This window comes from Falco punctatus, assembly GCF_963210335.1.
Source record: "Falco punctatus genome assembly, chromosome: 6".
Classification (NCBI taxonomy): Eukaryota; Metazoa; Chordata; class Aves; order Falconiformes; family Falconidae; genus Falco; species Falco punctatus.
This window is the reverse complement of record NC_137585.1, coordinates 16,688,325-16,716,160: the sequence shown is the minus strand read 5'-3', so window position 1 is coordinate 16,716,160 and position 27,836 is coordinate 16,688,325. Positions and strand designations below refer to the sequence as shown.

Below are 27,836 nucleotides of genomic sequence, written 5' to 3'. Positions count from 1 at the left end.
TTGAGAATATTTTTCAATAAAAACTAAGAAATCACGGAGTTCTCTCTGCATCAGAGATAACATTTGGGCTGTTCGCTGAAGCTTCAGAACAAACATGAAGGACGGGCTGAGCAGAGCTTCTGCTGTGGAAATAGGAATCTTGGCTGAAGAGCAAAGCCAGGATAAACATGTGAATTCAGCCATCATTTAGCTTAAGCAAAGCCAGCCATACCGAAATAGCTGCAAACTTTACTAAGCAGATGTGACTTCCCCTTCATAAACTTGGGATACCACATCCTGATTTTTAACTTTGCCTATCAATTCCCAATGTTACAGCTGCTGTTACAAATTGCTGTGTATTTTTAGCAAGTAACTTACTTTCCTAAAGCCTATAAACAGAAATGAAAATGTTTTCCGGTCCTGCCTGTTGGAATTCATGCCACTGTACAGGAATAAGGGGAAGATTCATGGGGCCAGCAGGAGGCTGAGGAAAGGAGCACGCTTCTGGTCACAAGGATGAATGAGTCTCTCCTGGAGAAATGACCACGTTACTTGTAATCTAGCTTAAGATGAAAACTGATCATTCGCTGCTGAAGTTGGGTTTTTTCTCCCCAAATAGTTGAGATCTTCACATACACTGGAATCATAAGGAAAATTAAGACTCTTTGTTGGCTGGGATTTGAGTCGCCCAGCTGGTCTCACTACGTATGCTCCTCTCCTCGAGGCCTTCTGTGGAAAATGAGTGTTTAGTGCTCTCGCTTGGATTTCCAAGGTGTGTAATGGAGTGAGGTGCTGTCTCTGGCTGCACTTCCATAAGCAGTGAAGGCCTAACCCTCTCACGCTTCTTCAAAAATATCCTGTCTTCAGTCACTTGCGCATACCCATGTTTTCCCATATATAATATGTCTTGGTGCAAAGGCAAGTGCAAACTAAACCAGGCATACTCAACAATACTGACACTTTTCATGACTGAGTGCACCCTCCCCATCTCACCGTATGTTCTAACAGAGGTAACTCAGAGCGGTGTCTCACCTCATCTGCCTTCTGACGATGTAAGGAGGATTCAAATAGGTTTTTACCTAGTGTTCCTAATGAGAAGCCTGGAGTGAGACTAACTTAATCAACAAAACCTCATTATCTGGGATTTCATTTGGAGTTATTTGTCAGTACTATGGCAGAATTACATTGCTTAAATGAGTTTAATGCTGAGAAGAGGAATTAGACCATTAAATCTGAAGCCCTGCTAGGATATCATGGGTGTTACTGCTGTTTAGAGCTCACCAAATCCTATTACTGTGGGGTTTTTACCTGCAGTTTTGGAAGGAGAGATCTTTTACTAATGCTAAAATAACCTGGATTAATAACGTTACCAATGAAGTTTCTCTGCTCCAAGGACTTGCACAATGTAGACTAAAAATAATACTTAGTGTAAGTATTGATAGGTGTAGGTTTGTGTATGTTTGTACACAGTGCAACTTCAAATCACCCCCTGAACCTATGTGTTAGTCTTTTTATAGAAGTAGAAACTTGGATATGGGCATCAAATGCCTTTGTCCCAAGGCTGTGCTGAGAGAACCTGGTCCGTGGAATGTTGCGTGCTTTGCTGTGTCTTGACACAGCTCAACATGGATGCAGAGATATCTCCTCAGCTGAGAGGATGCATCAAATTCACCTTCAGTTTTCTTGCCTGCTTTGCCAAGTTTGCAAACCCGGGTTGTAGTGCAGCACCAATTGTGATCGTGTTTGTTTTGTGGTGTATAAGTGCTTATGCCTCTGATACTGGGGTAGCCCTACTCACAGGTTTTGGTCCTTGTTAATTTAGTAGGTTTGTAGTCAAAGGGTGCTATGCAGATGAGAGATGTTTGTAAATCTCGGTTCTGAGAACTTCCAGGTGAAGGGTGATCCCTGCAGCTGGGGCTTGTGGGAGCAGGCAAGAAAGAGAAAATGCTGAGCTGAGACAAAACAAGCTAGGAAGACTCCTCATGATTCTTCAGCTTTTTATTTCAAAACCAGTCAAGATCCTACAGCCAAAGTCGAAAACATACTCGCTATTTTCATTGGCATGATAAGGCTGAGCCCATCAGCCGTGTGAAACTATATTGCTCATAAAATCCCATGCTTTTTGGGTAAAGGGATGAGTGAACCATCCTGACTGCAGTAGCTTTGCTTCTTGGCAATGGCGGGGGAGATGGATGGGCTCAGTGCTTTAACATCAGTGCCTGCAACTTCCATTTGCCCTCATGATGGCTACTGAGAGTTTTTCCTCAACCTCTTTAGACATACTTTGCCTTCAAAGATGTGTGCTGGTGCAGATGTTTTTGTAAACCCATAAAAGAGAAGGAAAATAGGAGGGAGCTCTTCCATTGCTATTTTTATTCTACCTTACATCACATATACAAGGATACAGAGTTCAACAATTGTGCATTTTAAACTATCCTGGTACTTGGAGTATCTGTGTCCAGTTCTGCTGCTTTGCTGCAGGTAACCTGTGTGACCTTTGGACTTCACTGAATACCGTTGTGTCTGTTTTCTGCCTGTGAAAACAAGGTTCAAAGTACTGCACGCTTCAAAGGCCTTTTTTTGAGGATAATTGCTTTACTGTTACAGTAAGAACAATTATAAAGTGCACAAGGCAGAGGAACACCACACATTAGTGATGCTGGCGTACCTGGGAAGGCAGTGCATATGGAGAGTTAATGATTGCCAAATGTAATTATTGTCAAGCTAAGGCTGCATTTCTGAACAGCATATAGAGCAGAAGCTAATGCCGTACCATTGTAAGGAAATCAGTGTTGCACCTCAGGTACGGGCTGAAAAGTTCTTGCCAATTTGTTAATGAATTAGTGTACCATTAGGTTAAAACCAAGAAGAGGAATAGCAAAGAATGCTGCAGCGACTGGCCTTCAAGACTTGTGAAGTCTGTTGTCTCCTGCTGTTGGCTCTCCTTGCCCGGTCAGAAACGCTGCTGCAGCCTTAAAGTAACAGTTTTGCTGGGAGCTGCTCTTGGCAGGCAGAATAAGCATGACAAACCAAACTTGAGTTGCATATGAGAAGCTGCACTTGCAAGCGGTGACACCATTTTTCAGCTTGATTAATTAAAATTTAATCAATAGCTGGGACACAGCTGTTGACTAGAAAACCAGCATATGGAGCTGATCTGTGATTGTCTGAAGAAAATGAGAACTTGTGCGCACATTAGCCCTACGCTTCTGTTAGAGCAATTGCTGTTTATATTTAAATCTTACCAGATTGACAGTAAGTCTGAGTTCTTACCGTGACTTGACTTTTTAAGGTTTTGGAGAAAATGGCATGCAAAGATGAGCTTTGTGCTAAAAGTGAATCTGGTGCTGTGCTGCTATCTATAGTATTTCCTGTCTCACAATAGCCAACCCAGCTGTCTTCTCTATAGCTGAATATTCAACCCTAAGTAATGATGCACAGAAGACGTAATTCTGCAGTGCAGCACAGTGCCAATGGCAGCTGTAGATTTGCTATCCCCCACGTTAATACAGACTGCAGAAGCTTTAGTGTCTCACTGAAAAGAATTGCATGGCCAAAACGTGCTGCTTGGGAATTTCAGATCTACCTGGGGGACTGCTGGGATGGTACGCATAATCGTTCCCTTAAGTGATTTTAGCACATGTGCCCTGCAGTGTGCAGAGTGTAAACTGATGTTATTCCCCAAAACTGAGAAGGATTTGAAATATCAAAGAGAAGGCTGTGTGAAGTACCTGAATCTACACGCTTCTCTCTGTTGGACATAGCTAACCTCTATTTTGCACCTGACCTTGATGATCCATTCTTCATCATCAGATATTACTGCCAAATCAGCTATTTTGAGATGTATCTAGGATTACGGGATTCCACCTTTAGTTAAATGAGGTTCCCAGAGTCAGGACTCGCAGTGCCCTGTTTACTGCCAGTTACTGAGCTGAGCAGCGCTGTCACTGAAAGAGTCACCTGGAACATTCCCATCACAGAGACAGCACTTAGATGAGGCGAGAAAAAGCATTTGGGTTTCTCTGAAACTCTGCAAAATGTTGGTCCCGATTACTAGAAAGCAGATGGGAACGGAGGATTCACCATCTTGTGTGCATAGCAGAAGCTGGGAATGTGCAAGCAACCCCAATGTCTCAAGGGGGGATCCTCCCTGGGTACCACACCTGCTCCCCAGCTTTTGCAACACTATTTTGCTCTCTACTATTGCAACAACACATCATCAGTAGGGTAAAACTAGCCTGTCTCACGACGGTCTAAACCCTGCTCACGTTCCCTATTAATGGGTGAACAATTCAACGCTTGATGAATTCTGCTTCGCAATGAGAGGAAGAGCCGACACCGAAGGATCAAAAAGTGACGTTGTTATGAATGTTTAGCCACGCAAAACTGCGGCAATAGCACTGTCTTTCTCCGCATCTGGCCTAATACATCACCATGGGGAATGTTTGATTTAACGGACAGATATGGATGGCCACAGAGCCAGGTAAGCCCCCAGTGAGTGCACTGGTACATGTGCAGCACGTGTGCAGCAGAATGTTATTCCAAGTAAAGTTTGTGCTAACCTAGGTTCAGAAACATCTACTCCAGGTCTGCCTACTGTGGCTGGTAATGCTTTGCTTTAAATACCATTCTGTGCTGCTTTGACGTTTCCCCCTTCTGCAAGCTACAGAGCTCATCTAAAAAGCTGGAAGGGCCTATCTATTCAAGCAGATAGGCAGATCTGCTATGGGGCACCAAAAAATAAATGATAGCGGCCCTCGCTGAACATAGTGCAGATGCAGATTTTAACTGTCAAAGATGATGCACTTGCTCCTCCTGCGCCATCAGAGTATATACCTCATGAAGATGGAGGCACAGCTCTGTGGCGTCCTACAGTTGTATTATAGGTTTCTGCCTCCGGAAGCTCCTTATGTAGTTTCACACAGAAAGCGAGTGTCTACAACAGGTTACAGCAAGGGATGGAGGAGAAAGGCAAGGGTAATACAACTGGAGATTGCCATTGTGTCTCTTGGCACCTCTTCTTGCTGTGATTCATTTCTGGTTTGTGTTCAAAATGACGCTGTCCTTGTCCCTCAATCCTCCTTCTCATACTGCCCTGCTGGAGGAGCTGCTGCTGGCTGACCTGGGCACTGTGAGGGACAGTGGGACACACATGCAAACTTGTCCCATAGTGTTGGAATCACTAGAGATGGTACATATCCATCCAAGGTGCATGTAAATCACGTCATCTCCTATTTTGGAAGCTTACTATGTTTGTCCTCCCAAGCCACCTCCTCTCATTCTCATCCTCCCCAGAGCAATAGGCTGTGCAGTCTCATTCAGCCATTTTCACAATACTGTATGGATGCTGGAAGTTCAAGTCATGATTTACAGCGACTATTTCCCCCTGTGAAACTCCAAAACCTACTGGCAGGCCTGCACTATGCTTGGGCCAGCTGCTCCCCCACCGAAAGCAAATTCCAGGTTATATCAATCCTGAGACCTAAGGCAGGGGAGGGGACATGGGCTCTAAGCAGAGGGAGAATTCGCTTCCGATGCCTTTTTTTTGGAAAGGCTGTGGCCACATTTGGGTTGGATGAGACAAATCTTTTGAAACTGCCTGAAACTCATTTTGGTTGAAGTCACTGGGGACGTGTGTCAGTCTCCCAGTTCTTCTTTGATGTGTGTCTTCCAGTTAATGCAGGAGCAATCAGCTGCATAATTTTTATGAAAAGCGTGAGTGCGGCTTGCCTTAATGTCCTTCTCTATGTAAAATAAGACATGTTTAATTTAAAAATACCACCACATACTTAATGCAGCTTTGATAGCTGACAGCCCAAACTGATTACCGTAGCCAACAGGGATCCTGTGGGCTGAATGACGATAGAGGACATGAAAGGCTTGTGATTTTTAAGTCTGTTTTTCCATCACACTTTATCATAAGAAATGCAGCACAGTTTCTGCCCCATGTTACTGAAATGCTCCCTGTCATCTCCTGTGTTTGCAGGGGAGGGGGGTGTTCGCTTTGAAAAATTTTGCAGTAACTGTCTTGCAATGAGTTTGTTCACAGGAGTTCAGGATGCAACGCCAAAGGATGTCCTTCCAGCAACGGTGGGGGCAGGGCGGGTGCGTGGTGCTGGACTGGAGGACCAGAGAGCAGAGCTGCTGGCTTCTGCTGCTGATTTCTAACCTTGGCAAAAGCCTCGCCTAAGTTGTTTGCTTTTCAGCCTCACCGGTAAAGGCAGCAGCAAGCTTGCCCCTGGGGAAAGGTGCTGTGGCCCGGGGGACACAACCCCCCTGGGCAGGTGCCTGCAGTGTAGCTCAGGCAGACCAGGGGCCCCGAAAGAGCCGCCCACCAAGACTTCACTCAACCCTGTTCAAAGCCACGCAGCCAGCAGATGCTTTCATCAGCCCACTGGTGCCACCTAACACCCCTGAGACTGGGGACAGGGGAGTGGGGTGGCCGTGCGTGGCGTGTCCCCAGCCGGCAGCAGGTCCCAGATGGTTCCCTGCAGGGCCAGCGCCAGCCAGCAGACGAAGGAAAAAGAAGCCGGCCACCACGGCAGGAGCTGGGCCTGGGCATCTGCAGGGGAGGTGGCAAAGAACGGCTTGTTAAACCGCCACTATCTGCTGATCCGTGGTGGCTGAAGGTGTTCCCAGGCCTGGCTTTCACCATGAGCTTGCCTCAGTGGGCTGGTGGGGTCCCTGCCCCAGCCACACATGGCCAGACCTCCTGCCTGGAGACCATGCCATGTCCTGGCTGCACCAGCAGGCCTCATCCACCCCGACGAGTCCTCCACAGGCCAGGGCGCAATTTTGGTGCCATCCTCAGCCTCTGCCCTGTGCTCAGCCCCGACCCCACGGCCCTGCCTCACGGTGTGTTTTATTAATTTAAGCTCTGCTGCCCCGGCTCTAGGGGACATGGTAACTGTGCTGTACATCCCCTTCCCTCTCTCTCTGAGGGGTCACCTGCTGTCACAGAAAATACATCGCTGTGTGGTGCAACCAGAGACACTTTATTGTACAGAGAAGCTCATATTTATATCTCTGAGCCCAGATACAAATTCCAGCTGGATGTACAACCAGGCTCAGGGCAGAAACCATTCATGCAGTTACATAGCTATATGTCACTACAAGCATGCAGACACCTTTTTGCTACTAGATAACCATGTTTATCTTACTCTCCTTCACAATACCCAGCTGTTCTCTCATGTCCTGCCAGGTCAGACATTCCCCATCCTCCTCTGTCTTATCTCCCATCAGTAATGGTCAGACATTCTCCATACTCCTCTCACACATCTCTTTTCAGACATTCTCTATCCTCCTCTCACACAACTGCAAATTCAGCGCATCGTTCAGAAACATCGTTGAAAAGCGTACGTATCACATATTTATTTCATATATATCATTCTTCCCCTAACAAAGGTACTATTACTTACGCATGTATGGGTCCTGAGGCTACAAATAAGTAAGCAAAGAGAAGCCGGCCTGGAAACAGCCTGAAACCAGCCTGTCCACACCAGCACATGAAAAATCAGGCTAAGCCTGGGCCAAAGCAGGTGAAGGAAAATGTGTACCCATCTCATGCAGGAACAGGGGAATGGAGAAGGTACGTGGCAGTGGTTGGTGTTTTAACCCCGCGGTGCCCATGTGCAGGGGTGGAAGCCCACTGCTTCCTAGCTGCCTGGGTGGGTGGCCGCACGCTTGGTGGCTGGCTTGGTTCCCAGTGCACACGTGCAGTTCAAAAACCCTCTCTCCTTCAATATTTTTAACTAACCACACAGACCATTACAAACATGCTGTCCACAGAAGAAACCATGCAAAGCTCATAACTGTGTATTTGTCATTAAGACATCACTGATTTAGAAGGATCGCTCACAGCTAGTGAATCAAAGGGCTTGCTGCTGATCACAGTGTCCCTCAAAACATAAGCATGAAGAAAGGTGCCGCTTTCATTCCTTGCTTTTATTCACAGCTTAGCGAGGAACACAAGCTTTTTGGTGTTTAGTTCCCAGTTACATTTCTCAGCTTTGAACTTATTGCTATTTCTGTTTCAGATTATTCAACTTGTTCAGCTCTAATATTCTTTCTGCACATGTAGAAAAATCACTTTTATCAAAAGCTGGTTCAGTTCAGCCAATTCTTGTTCCAGATGTACAGATGGTAATTCCATCAGTTCAGTGATTTTATGTTCTTTAAAACTTTAACAGCAAACGTTTATGGTTTTCACCTTGAATTTTATTTCATTCATTTAAACTTATGTTTTAATACCCAATGTAAGAATTTCATGCTTTGTTTTAAATAGGCTTACATCTTAAGTAGGCTATTGAATTATTAATGAATTCAGCTTAAGTGTTTACTTATGTATATGTAAAAGTACATGCATATACTTTAAAAGCAAATGAGATTTTTAGATATCATGCAGTCTAAGCCCTGATTTCCAAAGATTAAGGGGGATATTTAGGTTTGCAAAACACTTGCCAAAAGATAATGGTTACTTCTGACTCTTGTTTTATTTTCAGTGTAAAAACATCATTCCTTGGATGTCTAAATGGATTGAAACTTCTTTTGAATGTTCCTTGCACATGTTTTGTATATGAATTAAAGGCTTCATATCTGAACTTTGTGACATTTTTTGTTTGAATTTTAAGGCGGTTTATGTACAAATATAGCAGTGCTGCACACAGTTATACAAGAAGCCATCTAAGTAAGGGGAACTGGAGAGTAAGTTATTTGGAAATGCTTAGATAGTTCTTTGCTGAACCCAAGATCAGAAAAAATATTCACAGATGTTAACAAGAAATGACACTAACTTTGACCACTGAAATCTGAAACTTTCTTTAAGAACTTTTCTAAGATAAAATATTTATTTTAGGAACAAAAGATATTTTTAAAGAGGATGGACATAGCTGTTCTCACTGAAACAGATCTTCAGCTCTTAAAGATCTTGGTGAAAGCTGCAGTGCATGGCACACTGTTACCTGAATTAAAGGAGAACTGTCTCTTTAAATAAGTTCTCAGAAGTTTTTGGCACAAAGACAAAACCGCCACAACAGGACCACTGAAGCAAGAACCCAGCCCTCATGCCTGTGCATTAGCAAATTGTGCATTAATGAGCTGATAGGGCTAGTAAAACCATTTTGCAGGAAGGCATTTAGCCAACAAGATGTGACAGCCACAGGTATTTTCATGAAGCCAAGCTGCCAGAGAACGTGTGACTTCCATCTTCAGCAAGATTAGACTCAGAGTATAATTAATCTCATCTGAGATGCACACTCGCTTATCCACCCTCACATTGTTTTGTTATGCTCACCTGCTTTCTATGGCTTGCTTTTTCTTTTGCACGTGTTTTAACTTTTCATCATTCACAAGCCTGCTCACTTCTGCAAGCTGCGTTGCATCCAGCCTATCCGTCTTAGAATTGTTCAGGCTGAAAAAGACCTTTACGTTCATTGGGTCCAACTGTGAACCTACCCCTGCCAAGTCCACCAGTGAACTATGTCCCTAAGTGCCACATCTTGTCCCTGTGAAGGAGCTGCAGTGGCAGCAGAATACCAAAGACAAATGCAGAACATACAGCTCAACAAGACAGAGCAACCCTGCAGCCTGGCAGTACTTCTGTGCCATTTGGTTTTACCACTGTGCATCCTTCCCAGCCTTCACTTCCTTGCTTTGTCAGCACTGCTTTGACCAGGCTAAACAGTGGACAAACATTTGTGCATTCCCATGAAATAGCTCAATATTTATATTCTGATATTCATGTTACTTTGCTTAGCTGCTGTTCTTGGAATATTTAATTTCATGAAAATGCTAAGTATTAATCTCTTCTTCCCAAATGCATTGCTCTGTTTCTTTCAAAATGTCAAAATCAACACTTTGCCTGGCATGGAAGTTAAAACATTTAACCAGCTTTAAAAGAGGCATTGCTGAATAAATGCAATCTGAAAAAGAATTTTGACATCTAAATTTAAATTGTCTGTGTAATAACTTCAGTCAGATTTTCAGACACTTTTGTAATGGGAAGAGGCAACTATTTCTCCTGTTAGCCAGCAGATAACTGAAATTCAGTTCATCCTGCACACCTTCTGACAAGAATGCAGCAGTGTGGTTTTGATTTTTTCCCTATTGTTTGCCTCATGAATGTCCCTGGAATTGTTTGTTTTAATAATGTAAATAATGTATATGTTTAATACTATAGACTTAGTGAAGTTCTATTTATAAACTGTTCATATCAGCCATACTAACTCAGACATGACTTACTCCTCACTTAAAAAGGATCCCTTTGTCTCTTATCCTTAATACAAAAAGACAGGGCTCACAAGTGATGTGGAGAATAAAGATAACGTTGATGATTTTTCCAACCTAAAATATGGGTACCTTCCATGAATGAAAGCTTTATTCTCCTCATTCCTAGGGTGTAAAATCTCTGGAGAGAGAGACCAAAACTGATAGTAGCTAAATTGATGATCTCCACCTCCTTGTGCTCCCTCCGAGCTGTATTTTCTGTGTTTCTCGATTCTTCCTTTCAGAATAAAATAATCCCTGTTTTAAGGTTGTCTGTCACTTTGCTTGGAGCATAGCAAGTATCATGCTGACTGATACAGTAAGACAGCTTGGTGACTACCCTAGTCAGCCCTTAAGACTCTGCTTAGCACCTCTTGTTTCGCTAGAGCAGGTTTGAGTAATTTCGAGTGATTAATTTGCTTGGTGCTTGCCACCTGAAAGCAGCCCTTCCTACCCTGCGTGTGCCTGGGGTGACTCAGCCTGGTGGCCCGGCCGTGTTTCCCACCCCAGCGCGTCACTGGCAAAATGCATTTCCAGAGAAGTCAGTCCAGGAACAAACAAGGTGCGCATATCTTGGAAACGGGAAGCAAATGCAGTTCCTGCTCACGTCTAGGCAGGATGCTGTCGCCTTCCCGCACAGCCCTTGCAGCCCTAGTATTTAAGGAATGTCTGAACCAGCCTTGTTTTCCTCTCCTGAAGGCCGGTTAAAGCCCGTGCCTGGAGGCCAGCCGACTGAGCTAGCTTTGACACTGACTCATTGTGTGACCTGGAGTAAGTCACTACAGTTACGTCTACAGCATGCCGGGCAGAGATAGCCGCGGCTCTGAAAGCGGGGCTGGCACCACAGCATGGCTGCCCTTGCCAGCTGTGCGGCAGAGGGACTGGGCAGTGCGAATGCAGCTAGTCAGCTACTCTGCGCTGGGCAAACGCACCGCCTGGCTCAGAGGTTTGCTCGGGAGACGCTGTACAGTGTTACACTGTGAACGAACGAGATACGGCTTTCACCTTCATCCCTTGTTTTCTTCATTGGCACTGTAGAGAGCAACTGCTGTGCGGTAGGATGCAGTATTTGAGATTCTCTTAAGAAAGGCATTTTATTGCTATACTAGTGGTTTACTTGCTGGAGAGCCCTGCTAGAAGGCTTTTGGGTGTGCCTGTAAGCCTGGTTTTAGCAGAACTGTGAAAAGACTTTATTCAGTAGCACTGGCAGTTTTTCATTACAGTGCAATCTAGAAGCTGATGCCAAGAACAAATTCAACCAAGAGATGTGCTTGGGTATCTGAGGAACTGAGGAAAAAAATTAAGGAAAAAATTTACACATTCCCCCAGGGAATGGGAAGGGGAAAGTTATTATGAAAGGAACAAAAGGGCGATAACACCATGCCTGTATGTAAACAGTGCCAGGCAAACTGGAGCAATATGAGTTCAGAATTGGAGGGAAATGAAAAGTGAGAGTTATCGTAGTGCTTGGGGCACAGAAGCTTAGGTGTAGGGTGCCATCACCAGTCAGGCATAGATGAAGGGTAGTGGTGAGGTCAGACATGATTAACAGTGTGAGCTGTACAAGCGATGAATTTGACTGCATCTAAAAGAAAAGTCTCCTTCAGGTTAGGTGGACGCTACACACTGAGTTTCTGGCAGGGTTGTTATGTCCTGCTGCATCCACTGTGCCTGCTTTCCTCTGATAACATTTTGCAGTAGTTCATAGACTGGGGTATTTGCCTTGCTGGCTGATCATTGTGCAAGTTGCGTGTGTGTATTTCAGTGGACATGTGCTTATCTGGTAAATTCCATGGTGAGGTCTACCAAGTAAAAATTAGTGCCACTGCCTATACACCAATTTCTGACTACTAAGTTGTTGAACATTTCTTCCTGCATCTGAAGCTAAACACTCTGCGTACCCAAAGGGCTTCTTTCTAGCTCTTGATAAAGCAGTCATCTTTACTGAGTATACGGGAAAGCAGCTCCTGAGTCTATGTGTAAGAATTATCTGATGATACAGAAATCGAGAAAATGCGGCAGAAAATTGCATGTGCATGAACCTAATGAGTATTTCAGTCCAGTTAAGATACACTTACAGCTAAATCAGTGAGTGGAAGACCTCCAGGGAGAGAAAAATAATGCATTGTAAGCCTGCAGAAACTTAAGAATCTAACTTTCAAACCGTAATCTCTCCTTTCCTGTTTTAATGACTGCAATCATTCAAAATAATGGGAAGACAAAGCATGCAATCTTTTCAACAGCTATGCTGTTGCCACTGAACATGTATGGATTCCTCCAGCTGAGGCTGCTGTGATTACTGCTCATGCCAGGAGGTTTTCTCTTGCTCACATTTTACATAAAACATGCACCAACTTCTTTTTTTTTTGTGATTTCCAGATACACACCAACACATCTGAGGTTCATCTCAGTGGTCAGGCTGGAGAAGTTCCTGCAGCTAATTACTTTTTCAGCCTCATGGGTGTGTGAAGTTTTATGGGAAGTTTTCTTGTCCACTTGAGAAAGAAGTCTGGGTTTTCTTGGTTTTCAGGCACTAATTGCACGAGGTTCCAGACAAAATACACAAGACTGGTCATCTTGATGGCCACACCAAGCACCTTAACAAATACAGCATGGATGACAAAAGTGTGAGATGGCATCTTCTCTTCAGCACTTTCTGGGAGACTCAGTTTTATCCAGCCTTCTGGAAGACTCTTCACAGACAAATTTCACTACTAACCCCTAGACCGCAGATTCTCAAATGGAAGGGTGATGTGCTCTACCTTCCTCCTGCTGCAGCGTCACCCTACACTGCAGGTGGAGGCTCTCAGTCCTGCAGATAACCCCACCTCAGAGGATAAAGGGGCATCAGAAACAACCCCATGCACAGGAGGCAGGTAGGTCATTTCTTAAATGGCCGTCTTCTTTCAGGGGGGGTGAAACTAGAAACTCTAGAGAGAAACTGCTGGTGTGAAGCATTTCAGCCCTGAGCAGATCTCTCCGGCCAGCACAGCAGAGCCAAGGCAGTATCTATCCCTTCTACCAGTCCAGCAGTAGGTTCAGCGTGCAGGGCTTTTCTTACAGTATTTTCGAAAGCTTCACTGCGGGAAGGCTCAGGGGTGGGACAGCCAGTGTTTGACCCTTTTGGGGGGTACAGTCTGGGGGCATTTTGTACTTCATCTGCTGTGGATTAAGTCAATCCTTTGGTCACTGAATCTCTCCTCCTCTCCTTTTTAGGAAGGGATTGGAGGGGAATTTAAACACGGGGAGGAAGGTTACATTATTGATTTGACAGCTAGAAACTGTGCAGTGATTTGTCCCAGTACTGAACATAGTGTCATACTGAAGCTTGAGGTTTTGCCTAAAACAATTAGGCCAATTGTTAAGTATGTAGCAGTTCGGATACTTCAGACGGCTGAAAGCCAGGAGTGCTTTGACAGCGTAACTATAATAGTTGGTCAGAAGAGCAAACATTTCCAAGGTAGATGCAACTTCTAACAGTAAACCCATTTTCTCAGCTTTTGCTGAGAAAGTGAATTTCAGCTTCCTCGAGCAAATAAGCTACCCAGACAAAAATGCCATTTTCTCTGCTTATACCTGTGTCTGCACAAGGTGCTTGTGCCTGGCACAGCTCTGCCTTCAAAGGATTTTATCTCATCACAGCTCTGGCTGACACAACTGTGCCAGAAGACTCGGTAGCAGAGACCTGACCTGAAAACACCCTGGCTCAGCTTCGGGGTTAACACCCGACGGGGCATAAAGAGAGTGTCTCACAGAACCCACTTTCTGAGCTGTTGTGAAATGAGAGACATGCACAGCCTGGGTGTGAAATCACTGCCCTTTGGGAATGAGATCCCTTGGCTCTTTTAGCTGCTGTATTTTGGGGAGTGGGTTTGGTCTAGAGGAAAACTTCCAGGGCCTAGCAAGGTGCTGAATTTTTTTTTAAAAAATAAATTTGGCTGTAATGTACATGGCTTGTTATTGTATTTCAGGGCCCTGCCTGCAAGCTAGCGCTGATACTGAGGCATGGGGCTAACGAGCACCATGCTGCTAAAATCAGATGACTTCCAGAGGAAGTTGAAATCTGGATTACTCTCAGGCGTTAACAGTTCCAGTTAATCATGGTGAGCCACTTAAAGTGTGGAAAACGAGATAGTAACGCTTGTGAGATAGTAGCAAGAATAACCGCATTAAAAACTGCACTATATTTATTACTCAGCAATGAGGCACAGGCAAAACCTCAGAACTGACGCACTGCAGATTTAGTAGAAGTGCTATTCATTGCGAGGGGCTTCACCTGAGAGTCAGTGCCAGCGCTGAGCACGGTCCTGCCTGTGCCTCCACCCCTGGCACCCAGACACCCACTTTGTGCCTGTCATCTCAGGCTTGGAGCATATCTGCTCACCTCACTGAACCAGCCAAAAAATAACTGTAGTGCAACACCGTATCCCTACTTGTACCACACTGTGAAGGTGCAGAAAACTCAAAGTACCACCCGAAGAAGATCATGTAAGACAGTGTATGCTGTGCCTTCAAAATGCCTCTGACAGCTCTTGAAATACCAGGCTTAATGCCATTTATTGATTTGTAACCACGGAAACAGTATGTGTTCCCACTGCAAAGTCAGGGAAAAGCTCTTTCTCTTCATTTCCTCAAGCAGTGAAGACTGTTGGAAAATACTCCGACTGGTTGCAACCTCCTGCGGCCTTCACAGGAGGTATGAGTGAGATGTTTGCCTTCTCAGAGGCTGCCGCGTTTTTCACAAAGGTGGAGAAAATCAACCTTTCCTTGCAAACCAGCCTGGAACAAAAAGGGCTAAGCTATTTTGGGAGATGAGAGATAAGCAAGCCAGAAAGCCTTATCAGACATTTGTCTTAACTTGCAAAGGTATTTTCTTTGATGAAAGTATCCAAACAGTTTGAAATGTTCTGTCAGATCAGATTTGTTTTCAGGGAGATCTCACTCATACACCATCCTGACTAACAAACCCTTCTGCATTAGGTTCTTTAATAAGAACCTTCACTTTCAGGACTGAAGTGTAAAAAAAGGAGTCAACAAAACAGTCAATTCGGAAAACAAAGGCTGATGAATATCTGCCGAAGGATTGACGAAGATTTGAGGAAAGTGGGCAAAAAGACCAACTGTAGAAACTGACGCTACAGTGTCAAAACCCAGTTAGCCACCAAAGTTTTGAAGCAGAAGTACTAGACATAGAAGACAACCAAGAAAACCAAGGTATTTTGAATTGCATGGCTTGCATGCATTTCTTTTCTTGTAGTCTTAAAACTTGGATCCCCTGTTTAACCTGAGACACACTACAGCGTGACAGGCCAGTAACATGCCAGAAAAAAGTGTTTTGAATCGACTTGCCCTCTTTGCAAACAGTGCTTAAATAGCAAATGGTACCTTCCCTTTTTTGTCGAGAATTCAACATGTTTACTTTTAACATGCTTCTGAATGGAAACGTCCGCTTTTTTTAGACGTTATGGTCAGAAATGAAGTACAACCAAATCATTTTTTCCATGCACAAAAACATTACCTGAAGAGTTTTGTCTAACTCTGCCTTTGCAGAGGAGATGGGACGAAGAGCTCTGAAGTAAATAAATACAAAGTTTCGAGTCAATACAAAGCCAAGAGTTAGTTGGCTGGACCTGGCTGCCAAACCGAGCCCCCAGGTCCACCAGCTGTGTGGCTCAGCTCCTGGAGGAGCACCGAGGCCTCCGCCGACCATTTTGCCATGCAACAGGCACAGGCCTGGCTGGTTTTACTGGGGTGGGCACCAGGCAGTTGATGGAGCACACCCCGCCCCACGGCGGGCGCCCGTCGGTGTGATCTCTGCCTCCCGCTGCGGCACCTCGCTGGCTTCTCGGGCCGTGGCCAGCCTCCCTCCCTCCCCAAGGAGCCGTCTGAGGGGGTGACGCTGCTTCAGCCCAGCCGGGGGCCGGACCCCGAGGCGCGAAGGTGGGCAAGGAGGGCGGCAGCCACGGGGCGGGGGCGGGAAGGCCACCGGGCACCCCGGGCTGTTCCCCCGAGGGGGGCTCAGCGATCTCGGGGGCTCGCAGCCGACGCCGGGCAGCCCCGCCGGCGGGAGGCCGCCCCCGCCCGGCCCTTCATCCCACCCGGGGCCCCGGGAGCGGCGGCGGGCAGCGCCTCCTGAGGCTCCCGTCGGGCCGAGGCTGATGGGCCGCGGGGGGGGGCGGCCCGGGTCCGGCGCCGAGCCTGCCCCGCCCTCCGCCCGCCGGCGGCGCCGAGTGACTGTCGTCGGGCCCAATCAGGGCGCCGGCCCGGCCCGGCGCTGCCGCCCGCCCCGTCGGGGAGGCCCAGCCCCGGGGCGGGGAGCGAGGCGAGCGCCCGGCGCGGCCCGGCGCGGCGCGGCCCCGCTGGGTCCCGGCCGCCGTGTGCGAGGCGGGGCCGCGGGCGGTGCAGGGCGGGGCGCAGGCGGGGCCGGCCGGGACGGGGCGGGCGGCGGAGCGGCGCGGACCGGACGGCGGCGGGGGCTGCCCGGAGCCGGCAGAGGCGGAGGCGCGGCCGCCGCGGGAGGGCCCGCCGGGGTTTGGGCGCAGGTAAGGTTCGCGCCGGGGCGCCCCCGGGGCCCGGCCCCGCCGTCCGAAACCGAACCGAGCCCGACTGCCGCAACTTTGTGTCCCGGCGGGCAGAGCCCCCGCCGCGCCCTTCCCCACGGCCGCCTGGCGCGGGCGGCAGCGCGCACCGACGGCTCCTGCCGCGCCGTGCGGGCCGCAGCGGGGCGGGCCCTTCCCCTCCCCACCCCGCCGCCATGGGCCCCGGCCGCCTGCCCCGCCTGGGGGCCGCGGGGGTCCCCCCGGGGAGCGGGCGCCGGGCGCTCCAGGCGTGGGCTGGGAGTCCGCCATGCGCCCAGCGCCGCGGGTCCCCCGAGCGCCGTGCGGCAGCGGGGAGCGGGCCGCGGGCCGCTTTCGGGGCTGGCGGGGGTGCGGCCAGGGGCTCCCCCTGGGCCCGGCAGGCACCGGCCCGCTCCCGGCCCTCGGGCTGCGGGTGGGTGCTCCCGCGCCGCGCTCGGTGCAGCCGAGCAGGGAGGGGGGAGAAACGCAGTTTCGGAGGGAGGGTCGGTAATCAGCTCCTGACCCGCTGCGACTTAGACGCTGACGTCGCTTTTAGGGACTTTTTGGGGAGAGGTCGGCTCCAGTTTGATCTTTCCAGGCTTTAGTAGGACGCTTCAGTCACAAGTACCGCGAAACTTCGGTTGCGAGTTTTATCTTGGACTGACAAAGCTGCTCTGATTTAAGGCCTGGGGTTCTCACATCCTGTAATTATTTCTTCTAAGTCTGTGACTTTTAAAGGCTGAAATAGCAGTGCCAGCTCACACCCTGGCTGAGGTGCAGCTGTAGCAGTAAAAATGTGCTTTGCACCTTCATAGTTATTTCTGTTGGGGGGGGAAAAAAGCTTCAGTGTTAAATGCTTCGCTGTGGTGTAACAACATGTGCGTGCTATGTCGTGGAAAGTGCTGTGCTGCCGATCTTGTGCAAAAATACAGATGAAGTGTTTAGGGCTCAGGCTTGTCTCTGTCTGAGCCTTCAGAGACTCTGCTGGCTTTCCTTATTTTGGCCCAAGCACAGATACTACCAACAGCACAATGTGTAAGCTCTGGTATGTATTGCAATGGCAGCACGATTGAGCAATACCGAGTGTCTCTGCATTCCAAAAAGTAAACAGCAAAAATGGGTCACAGAGTGAGAATATTCTCCATGCTTACATGATCAAGTATCGGAGAGGAAGATGTTCCAGTGTGCCAGCTCCAGCTTTACGGCTTCTGCTAAAGGTAGCAGCTATAGCTTGAGGATTTACATTTGTGAAGGACAAAAGGGACTTGTAATTATAATAAAAACCGTGAGTATGGGTTTCACTAAAACCAGCATGCTCAGTGAGGCAGCATGGCAGGTCAGTTCAAGAGGCATCCAGGAAACTAAGGAAAACTGAAATCTTGTTAAGCTCTCAGTTCCGAATGCAGCAAGCATTTTGGCCTCTCGGCTTCTTCACATCAGTAAGAAATTAAGAGCCGAAGTGCTCCCTAGTTTGGCTTAGTACCTGTCCCGTGGGAGTTTTGACAATAGGATTTATTGCAGTTTCTTGAAAAGCTGTATCAGATAGATCAGCTCCTAAAAGCAGAGGGAGTTGTTCAGTTTTCTGGTGAGAATGACTGTCAATGGCATGCTGCGTAGCTCATAAGTTAAGGTTGGTGTTCCTGTGCTGAGAGTATGAGGTTGATGTTTCTCTCCTCCCTGAAGGCAGTGGGAGCTCCACCTGTTTGCCTGGCTGTGGAGTGGGGCCCTTTGGAGCGGGTTCCCTCTTCAGCAGCATTGCTCCTGCTTTGAGGCACGCTGCCTTTGAACAAGGTGCTGTTAGGTATTGAGCAGCTACTAACCCTCTTAAATGAGGTAAGCGCGAGAACCCGAGTCCAAATGCATAGGTCCAGATTCAAGCACTTCTTCAGTTTTGGCGAGTTTTGCCCTGGGTTTTCAGCTGTTTGCTGGATTAATTCTGGGTTTTAAGAGTTCTGCTGAAGAACGCTTAAGTTGATTGTCCTGTGCGCATGTGTCTGTAGCAGATCCATGCTCTGGAAAAAATGAGTGAGTAACGTTTCTGCTTGTCCCTGAAATGCAGGGTGGAGTGCCTTGAAGTCAGGGATATCATATGGGGCAGAAAGCTGTGGTGCATGTCATCTTTTTTCCCCCTACTTAAATGCAAATCCTGTTTCTGTTTTGGGTTGTGCTGCTTGTGCAGTGTAAAAGATGTTGCAGGAAGGAATGGAGTCCTGATGAAAATGCCTGTGGAGATGTATGGGGAGACTTTGCTTGTGACATGTCAACATGAGGATAATTGTTAACATTCCTGAAATTACAGCCATTCCCGGGAGACTGAGGTTCCCAGGTGGTGCTGCCAGCCTGTCTGGTCCCATTTCTTGCTAGTGATGAGGAGGACAAAGTCTGGTCCCTGCTCACTGGTCGGGTCTGTATGGCCTGAGGACAGGCGGTGCTGCCTGTTACGAGGTGCATGGTACAGCATCCTTCAGGAGGTTTTGTGTCTCTTGAATCCATCCAAAAGGGGTTTCTGTGGTTTCTGTCTTTCACTGCTTCAAGGAGCAGTTTCAGTGAAGGGAAATTCCTTCCCCTGAAGAGGTTTAAAACCAAAGAAGATTTAGTAACTTTCTTGACAGTGGTGTGATCACATCAAAATATACCTTTGTTGTACTCATTACAAGGTAACGTTGCTGTGAACTCGTTTGAATAACTAATTCTCTTTGTTGTGCTTTGCTTTATGTGTTTTCTGTGAAGGCGCAGGGAGCATGGAGAGCTGGTCAGATCACAAATCCGGTACTGATGGTGAAAAAATGTATCTGACTCTTGGCGTGGGGCAAGAGCAGCACGAAAAATAAATACCTGTGACTGGAAAGTCCACTAATCTGCAGTAGTTTTCAACAGAGAAAGTAGGAGCCCAAATAGGCTAGATTTAGGGAGGTAATGGAGCATCCTGGAAATTCCTGTGTTAGAGATGGTCAGTAAAGCCCCTGTCCTGCTGCTGAATTTGCGTGCTCTTCCTTAAGAAGGTGCTGGTAACCTCTGGCTGAGCTTATAAATGGTGATACGCAAGTTAGGTTGGTATACCTGAGACAGGTTCTTCTCGTACTTACCTCTGTTAAATTCAGGCTTCAAAGCGAAACTCAAGTTATGTTGCTGCTTTAAAGCTGTACAATAATGATCTAACCTATTTCTGTCTGGCCAAGCCACGTCTGTAAACTTATAAACGTAAGGAACAGGTTTATTGGAAAGTTCAGGTGGGTTTTGTTGTGCTCACTCTTCTTGTGAGCAGCCTGTGCATACAGCAGTGCATTAAGAATACATAAAAACACTTAATACCTTCATAAATAAAACCACTCATACCTTCCTGTTGCTACCTACCCGTACCACTTGGGCTGAATAGTACCCCTCCTCCCCCATTTGTAACTGTGAGATCCCGTTAGCGACTTTGCTTTTGGATCCAACCCAGGAGAGGTAAACTACGTTGCCTTGCCTCGTGTTTACTGTTGGTGTTTATACCCAGACATTTATTTAGCATTTATTTAGCCTCTAATGTAAATTCCTACCCTATCTTGACATACTGTAATTTTGTTTGTGTGCGCAGAGTCTAACTGTGTCACAGTGTCTCCTCAGCGGGTAAACTGTCTCTTCCTTTATCAGTCTTTGCATTGGTGCTGACTTTTTTTCAGTTTTGAGTAGTAAGGGCATCAGCCTTCCCTGTGTCTTGGTAGGAAACTGACTGTTAGGGCTGGGGAGTTGACAGCTGAACAGGTGAACAGTGAATGGAGAAAGGGTGGCCATTTAACGGCAGCTTCAGAAATTGGTGAAGTTTACTGTTTAAATAGCTCTTTGAAAACGGCAAGTTTACAGGCATTAATCTTGGCATAACATAGGAGAGGCTCCATGTTATTCCTGAGAGATTATTTCTCTTGCTCAGTGTGTAGAGAAGTCGGCATCCAATTCAGAATTAAAGCTTGGTCTTTCTTTTGTACAGGATGGTGTTTATCTTCTCTTGCCATGGTGTTGTTATCTGCAGTTGTTACATGTTTCCAACTTCAGCAGATGACCATGCTAAGTCATAACACCTGTCTTGCTGTGTTTCTGGTGGGATCTTTGCTTTGCATGTCTTCTTGCTCAGCTGTGAACACACCTTGAGACGCAGGGAACAATGCATACATTTCCAGCCCCCCCTCCCCCCTCCCAATGACTTGTGTGTTGGTTCAGCTCAGGCTGAGGATAGTGGCCATTTGTTATTTTTCCAGTAGTGTTTGCTGCCAAGATAGTACTTTATTTCTGCTTAAAGGCTGGATTTTTCCGTTAATAATTCAGTCATCACACTGGATTTGCAGTTGCTTGCCCATGATGTGTCTTGCCCTTGCTATGGGCATATATGATTTCCTGATATCCTTTAGCTTCCAGAGTACTTTGTTCCTCTGTGACTTCTGCTGTACATGAAGAAAGTGTGGTGGGTTACAGCTTTATCCTTTTTCCAATGGCTGTGCTTCTGTTTCTGTCAAAAGGCCAAGATAAACCAATTATGTAAAGAGCTGATTTCTTTTCTCCGTGGAAATATATTTAGATACAGGTCTTGCAGCTAGTCACAGCTATAGCTTTTCTTCTGCTTGCCCCTGTCTGGGTCACTTCATCATTAATGGGGGAGGCAGGTGGAGAGCTTGGGAAGGGCTTTGGCTGTGCAGTACGGCCTCGCATACCTGATGTATCCCCTGAGTGGGAGTCCTGTGCTTTCTTCCTGCTGAGCACTTGGCCTTTCCAGGCTGGTAGAGCTCATGCTTCATCAGAGCACTCGTCTCTAGAGGAGCTCTGTGGGGGGAACGTTGTTAAATCTTACTTTCGTGCCTTGCATGTTGCATCTTCTCCCGTATGTTGTCTCAGGACCATGAGGAATGGCCCCGGTGAAGAATGGTTCTCTTTCTTCAAAAGCATGGTGCAAGTTGAAATCTTGCTAAAACTGCTGGGGAATGCAAAAGCCTGGCTCCCCCATATCACACGAGAGTACCTGGGCAGGGAGACGAATCTTCTGTCTAGCACTGGTCTGGAAACCTCTGTCCTAGTTTGTGTTAAGGTAAGGATGCTCACTTTCCCTTCTACCATTCTGCATCATTAAGCAGTGCGAGTTGTGTCAAAGAACAAGGACCAGAGGCCATTTAAGCAGTCTCTGGCTTGTGGTGTTTGAGGTAAGCTAAAAATAACAAAAAAATGTCACTTTAAGCAGCCATTTGCATACATCTTGATGGTAATCATAGGCATAGTGTTGTAACTCTTGCATGAATAAAATCCCATTGAATGCCACCTGTGAACAGAAGGCTCTGAGATCCAGTACACTGATCCAAATGTTGATTTGTACTTGCATCTTTCTTTATAGGCTTTTTGCTAAATATTAGTGGATAACTTAAGGCTGAGATTTGAGACGGCTGTTGCAGCATCTGAACTCTAAACTGGAGAATCTTTGTGCTGTCAAAGACAGCTGTCTAATTGTCTCAGATTGGAAAAATCTGAAAACTACTAGCATGAATCAGCTATTTTAAATCAAAGGGTTGTCCTGGCTCTAGATGTGACAGATTTGGGAGAACAGTTTTATTTTCTTCTCTAACATGTGTCAAAGTAAGAGGAAATGGTAGTGATTTGGTCCTTCATGCCTTTTTTCAGACTGATCAATTCTGAAACAAAAAATCTAGGGAAAAAATAACAGTGTATATTTTATATATGAGTGTAGAATATAATCCCAAAATAGTTTACGGACACTATAGTGGTTGTGAAGGGAGACAGAGTGTATGCAGTTTTTGGTTGGTAACAGAAAGATAGCTTTAATACTGTAAGACCAAACAAACTGCCCAACAAATAACTCCCCAACCTCCTCGTTTTCAAATCTTTCCCCTGTAAGTGCTCTTTTGTGAAAGACAGAAACAAGAACACACATGCATTTACCAAACCAGCAGCAGGATCTGTTTTTGGGGATAAGGAAGGGCGGTGCTGTTTGTTGATGCCGCGGCAGCTGTGCACACAGCTGTCCATGTGCTCTGTCAGCGGGCATGGTCATGGGAGTCTGGTTCTCTCCCAGCTTTGTGGTTGGACATTCATGGGCCAAGGAGTTCAGCGTAGCTCAGTGTGAGTCCCAAGGATTTCAGGCCAACTTCTAAAATTCAGAAGGAAGGTCCTTAATGATAACAATGTCTTTCCTTGCTGTAAAGAAGAGTGGTTCGGTGAGTGACTTGGAGGCTGTTCTGTTGGCCTTTGCCCCTTGATGCAGAATTTGGCAAAAATGTCAGAGCTGGTTTCTCTGTCTGCAGCAGTAAGGTGCGGTTAAGGTTTATGATCACACTTGTGCTTAAAGAAGTGACCAAGCCCTGGCTCGCAGGCTGTGTGCTGTTCACGGTAGTTTTTGTGGCCTGTGGTTTACTGCTGGCTGCCTGCTGTCCCAGGGGCAATGCAGGTAGAAGGCAGGAGGAGGATGGGTGCTACATGCACAGAGCTTCATCCGAGGTTCTTGCAGTATGTCAGGTGCTTTGAGGATGTGCTGGGTTTGCTGAGTGTGCTTAAACTGTCTGTTCTGTGCTGCTGAGTGTCTTTCCACAGCGTGGGTCTTGATCTGAGCAAAATTTAATTTCAGATTACCTCCAGAGTTCAGGGAACTTCAAGTCCATTCAGAGGATCCAGAATAATCCAGAAAGTCTAGGTTGGTGTTTTATGGAAGTCTTGACTTGATAGTTTCTCTCTAGATCAGGGGTCCTCAAACTACGGCCTGTGGACTGGATACGGCCCCCCAGGGTCCTCAATCCTGCCCCCTGCCCCCCCCCCCCCCCCCCCGCTGGGGGTTGGGGGGGAAACCAAGCAGCCGCAGATGACTGCCTGCCACTTCATCCGTGCGCCAGCCCCCTGGTTAAAAGGTTTGAGGACCCCTGCTCTAAAGTATGTGTACTCACTAGCTATAGCCAGTGTATGATGTTTAGGCAGAAACACACCCTTTGTGAAACACGGGAAGAGTGTAAGTACTGTTGAAAGAGATGAGCTATTTACACTAGCCCAGATCACAGGGAGTGTAAAGGGTGGAGAAAAGAGCATGCAGGCCCTTTGGTCTCCATGTTGTTGGGCATCATGAGGTTGGCACGTGAAGGTGTTTGTAAGATCAATTTAAGGTTCTGCCGAGTGAGAAGATGATGATTAATGTCTGCCTTGAAAAGCAGGTGAGGAAAAGTATCTTCATTGTAAAAAAAGCACTGAGCTGTTTCTGTGTTTCTGAAAATAGTTACTGTCCCACGCGGTTGTAGCACTTATGTTCTTGTGTTCTCTACAGCTTTGCAAGGACGCAGCTAGGGTGGGTTTATAAAAATCACTCTTGACATATGGAGGCTGCCAGAATCTGTTTTCCCTTAGGCTTGGATCAGGTAGTCATATGGAAGGAGTCCTGTGGAGACAAGGTGTTGGCAAGGAGAGGGAGCATGTAGTCTATTGGGAATTCAGCTTGAGTGTGAATGGGTAGTTCGTAGATGTCAGCCATGTGATTGTGTTGGTTTGCTTTATTTTGGAAGCTTTTCTTGTGGATTCTGAGTGTTTCCTCTTACCACCCTGGTTTAGGTTTATAAACCTGTGCTAAAGTGTGGCATGGGTTCATCTTGTCCGTCCCAGAGGAGTGTTGGGAGCTTGCCTGGTGGGGTGTGCTGCCTCCCGGAGCTGCTGTGTGCAGGATGCGGCGGGAGGCAAAGGCTGGGCTGTGGATGAGGTTGTGGCTGTGTAGGAGCAGGAAGCATTTCTGGGCTGGGACCTGCATTGGTTTCCCTATCCAAACGTCCAAGCTGGAAAACACACTTTATGGTGGGAGGTAGTGGTCTGATGGCTGTGCTCCCTGTGCTGCTCAGCTTGGAGCCTTTTTCCTCTCTCTCCTGCCCTGGAAGTATCTGATAAACTTTTGTTAAATGAGAGACGAGGGATGGTATGTTGAGATCCTTTTTTTAAGAACCAGAGAAAAATTTAATGCTTCCCAAAATGCTGGGACACTGAAAATGTACGCCATGGCTGACAAGTGTAACTTACCTGCTGGGGACCTCTGTGCTGTGAGGCAGGGGGCGTTCATGTTGCAGCTGGAGGCTGAAGTAGCCGTCCTTGGTGGCTTCTCTCAAGATCCAAGTTCAAATGGCCGTTCTTCTGGAACAGGGTGTGCATTATAGACAATTTCAGTGGGTTAGTGGCTTACAGAGAGGGCGAAGTATCAGGACATGTTAGAGCAGCCAAGGCACATGGAGCGTTCCCCAATTCCTGCCTGCAGCTGTATGCAGAGTGGAGCAAAGGTCTTCTTCAAGAGGAGGTGGGTGTGTTGAGCAAGTAATCTCCAGGAAAGGCATATGGTAGCTAGATGCCTCCTGGTGGGTTCAGGTGCTGGCTTTGTGGTAGTGTCCTCTGTCCTGCTTCCAAAACAGGATTAAGCAAAGGAGACTATTTCTTTACTTTTAATTAAAATCTCTGGGAAGTTGGTTTTGGTTCAGAGCAGACCTGAAAAGGCTTGTCAGCTGGATCTTAGAGCCATCAGCATTTTTTTTCTCCACTTAACTGAAGCTCATTTAACTTGTGACAGCACTTCTAATTTGTTATATTTCTAAAGGAAACATCACAGGAATGTTCAGAAATGCATATTTATGTTTCTTGCCTAAGCTTAATTTGGCTCTAAACTTATTTTTCTTATTTCAGTAAAGAAGAATTTCTTGTCTTAGGCTGGGATATTTTCCTGTATTTCATAGTTTTTGTTTGTTTGCTTTTTGGTTTTGTGCTTTTTTTTCCCCTCCTCCTCTAGAAAGAGCATATAGTGCCTTACCTTGGTCTACACCTTCCCTTGGATGTGAAACATGTAATTAACAGGTCCTAACCAGAAGTATCCTCTCAGAGGTTTCCTTACTCACCCTGGAGCTGGTGTTGGGCCTCCTGAGTAGTGCTGGGTAGAACCACTGCAACCTCTGATGATGCTGGACAGAAATGTGTTTTTTGGGGTATCCTTGGGGTATGTAGCACTGCCAGGGATTTGGACATGGTGGGGGAGTGCGCATCCCTTCCCACCACCCTTGCTTGGGAGGGCTGGAGCCTGTTTTGGTGGAGGAACCCAAGGAGGTGTGTGCAGCGTGGCTCCATGCTCTGAGTGCGTGGGAGGATGCTGCTGGGTCAGGGGTGCAGATGTGCCCCCTTCCCCCTGCAGTGCTCCAGGGGGAGGCATGTAGCTGTTCAGCAACAGCACCTGAGGCCAGGCTGTGCCCCACAGCAGGGGCTGCTGCAGTCGCATGGCATACCTCTGGCACCTGGTGGGGCATGCCACCAGATTTCATGGTGCTGCTGTGAAACTGGGATGCTGTGCGTGGTGCTGGGGTGGCAGGAACACCTGGGAGCAGCTGGCTGTGGGATGGGGTGAGTCCTGGGGCCACCCCATGGCATTGCCCCTCTGGCTGGCTGCAGAAGTATGTGGCAAAGCTGTGACCAGGGCATTGTGAATGTGGGCCAACCTGACTGGTGCTGAGTGGTGAAAGCATATGTGTGCTGTCTAGTCAAAGTGCTTCCACCCATTGCAGCTGGTGGCACTGGTATGCCCCGAGAGTGGTAGTGGCACTCCACAGCTGGCTTCTTGGAGAGCGTAAAGGATGATTAATCCTTCCCCACTTCCAAGCCTTCACACGAATTAACAAAGTAGTATTGATGATACAGTTGCATAGATGGATGGACATTACCTGAAAGGAGTAGTAATGGGTCTGTCATAGGTGCAAACGTTTCTGAAGCAGCCGCATCTTGCTTGCTCTCTCTCCGTTTGCAATATTGCTTGAGAACGTCCTTTTGGTGAGCAGCCGTGAGGCTTTAAATGCAGTGTGGTGATGAGAAGATTGAGATTTGTTTTCAGGGTGGTGCTCGTAAACTTCCTGCAGCTTGGTGATAGAGATAATTCTGCAGGTTCTGGCTCTATTGTTGTGACTGGGTCTAAGGTGAGTTTAAGAAAAATGTTTTGGTTGAACAGGCTTTCCTTTCTGTTTTATCCAAAGGGAAAAATCCGTTAGGAGCCTGATCTGTTGTTCTCATTACTGAGGGAGTTTCTGAACAGGATCTAAATTCATAATTATTTGCACATCCTTATCTGTGTGACACAGTGTTTTCCTGGTCAGTATCTCAGGTTTCAGACTCATCATGATGTGTGATCTTTAATCCACACACACAGAAGTGTTTGATCATAAAGGTGTCAATATGGTGAAAGGCATTTCTCTCAGAATCATTTTGGGCAGCGTGGTAGAATTGGCTGCTGAGGACCAGCATTTGCTTAGCTTACAGCAAGCTCTGGAGCTGCTGTTGGAAGGAGGGTGAAGTGCAGGATCCTTCGACCAGTCATCTGTCACAAGGCTGTAATGCCTGGGGAGGAGGTACTGACCTGCAAGGCCTGCCGAGGATGCCTAAAGGGAGAGAGGACTAGCCCAGCACATGACTGCAAGGATGGAGTCCTGCTGTGTCTCCAGAGAGCTTTGTGTCGGAGCAAAACCGCAGCACGCCCTTGGAGAGTGCCTCCTTTTGCGCAGGATGATGGTGGTGGCAGCTAGAAATGTTTTTCCTTTTGCAGCTGGTTGGGAGGCTGTCCCTCTGTTGCCTGCATGCTATATAGCGGTGTATGTTTATGTCCTTACTTACAGAAGCACTAAAGCAGGACCTGGAGTTCAAGGCTGCCTCCGTGTTGCTGTCTCCATCTGAAATCTGTTTCCATTTTCTTCAGCTTCTTGCTCTCAGACCTTGTGGTACTTAAAACTCCCCCTTCCTTCCCCACTCTTCCAAGGAATTTTACAAAGAAATCAATAGCTGTCTGGTTATGACAGCAAAATGAAGAGGGCTGTAACGTCTCCATAGCTACCTAAAAGGTACTTGTAAAATGCTGGTGGAAGAGAGTGCCCTACAATTATCCCATACATTCCTTGCATGCAAACTGAAAATCGTTTGCATTGGTTAAGTAATTGCTGCGCGCTTGTCCAGTGATAAGTGTTTGGTTACTACACTAAATTTTTGTTACTTTAACCCTGTGAAGCTGAAAAACATTAA

The 27,836-nt window shown here is 47.0% G+C and overlaps 1 protein-coding gene across 6 annotated transcripts in view; it reads left to right on the top strand.

Annotated features, from left to right (window-relative positions):
• The first annotated feature begins 16,544 nt into the window (after nt 1–16,544).
• Nucleotides 16,545–27,836, top strand: part of PPFIBP1 (PPFIA binding protein 1) — a 119,537-nt gene continuing 108,245 nt past the window's right edge. For 5 of the 6 annotated variants that reach the window (XM_080392869.1, XM_080392868.1, XM_080392867.1 and 2 more), the window contains exon 1: nt 16,546–16,784. The gene's annotated coding sequence lies outside the window, so the exon portion shown is untranslated. Of the gene's footprint in view, nt 16,785–27,836 lie in introns of all 6 variants that reach the window. The other variant, XM_080392866.1, reaches the window with a different exon arrangement.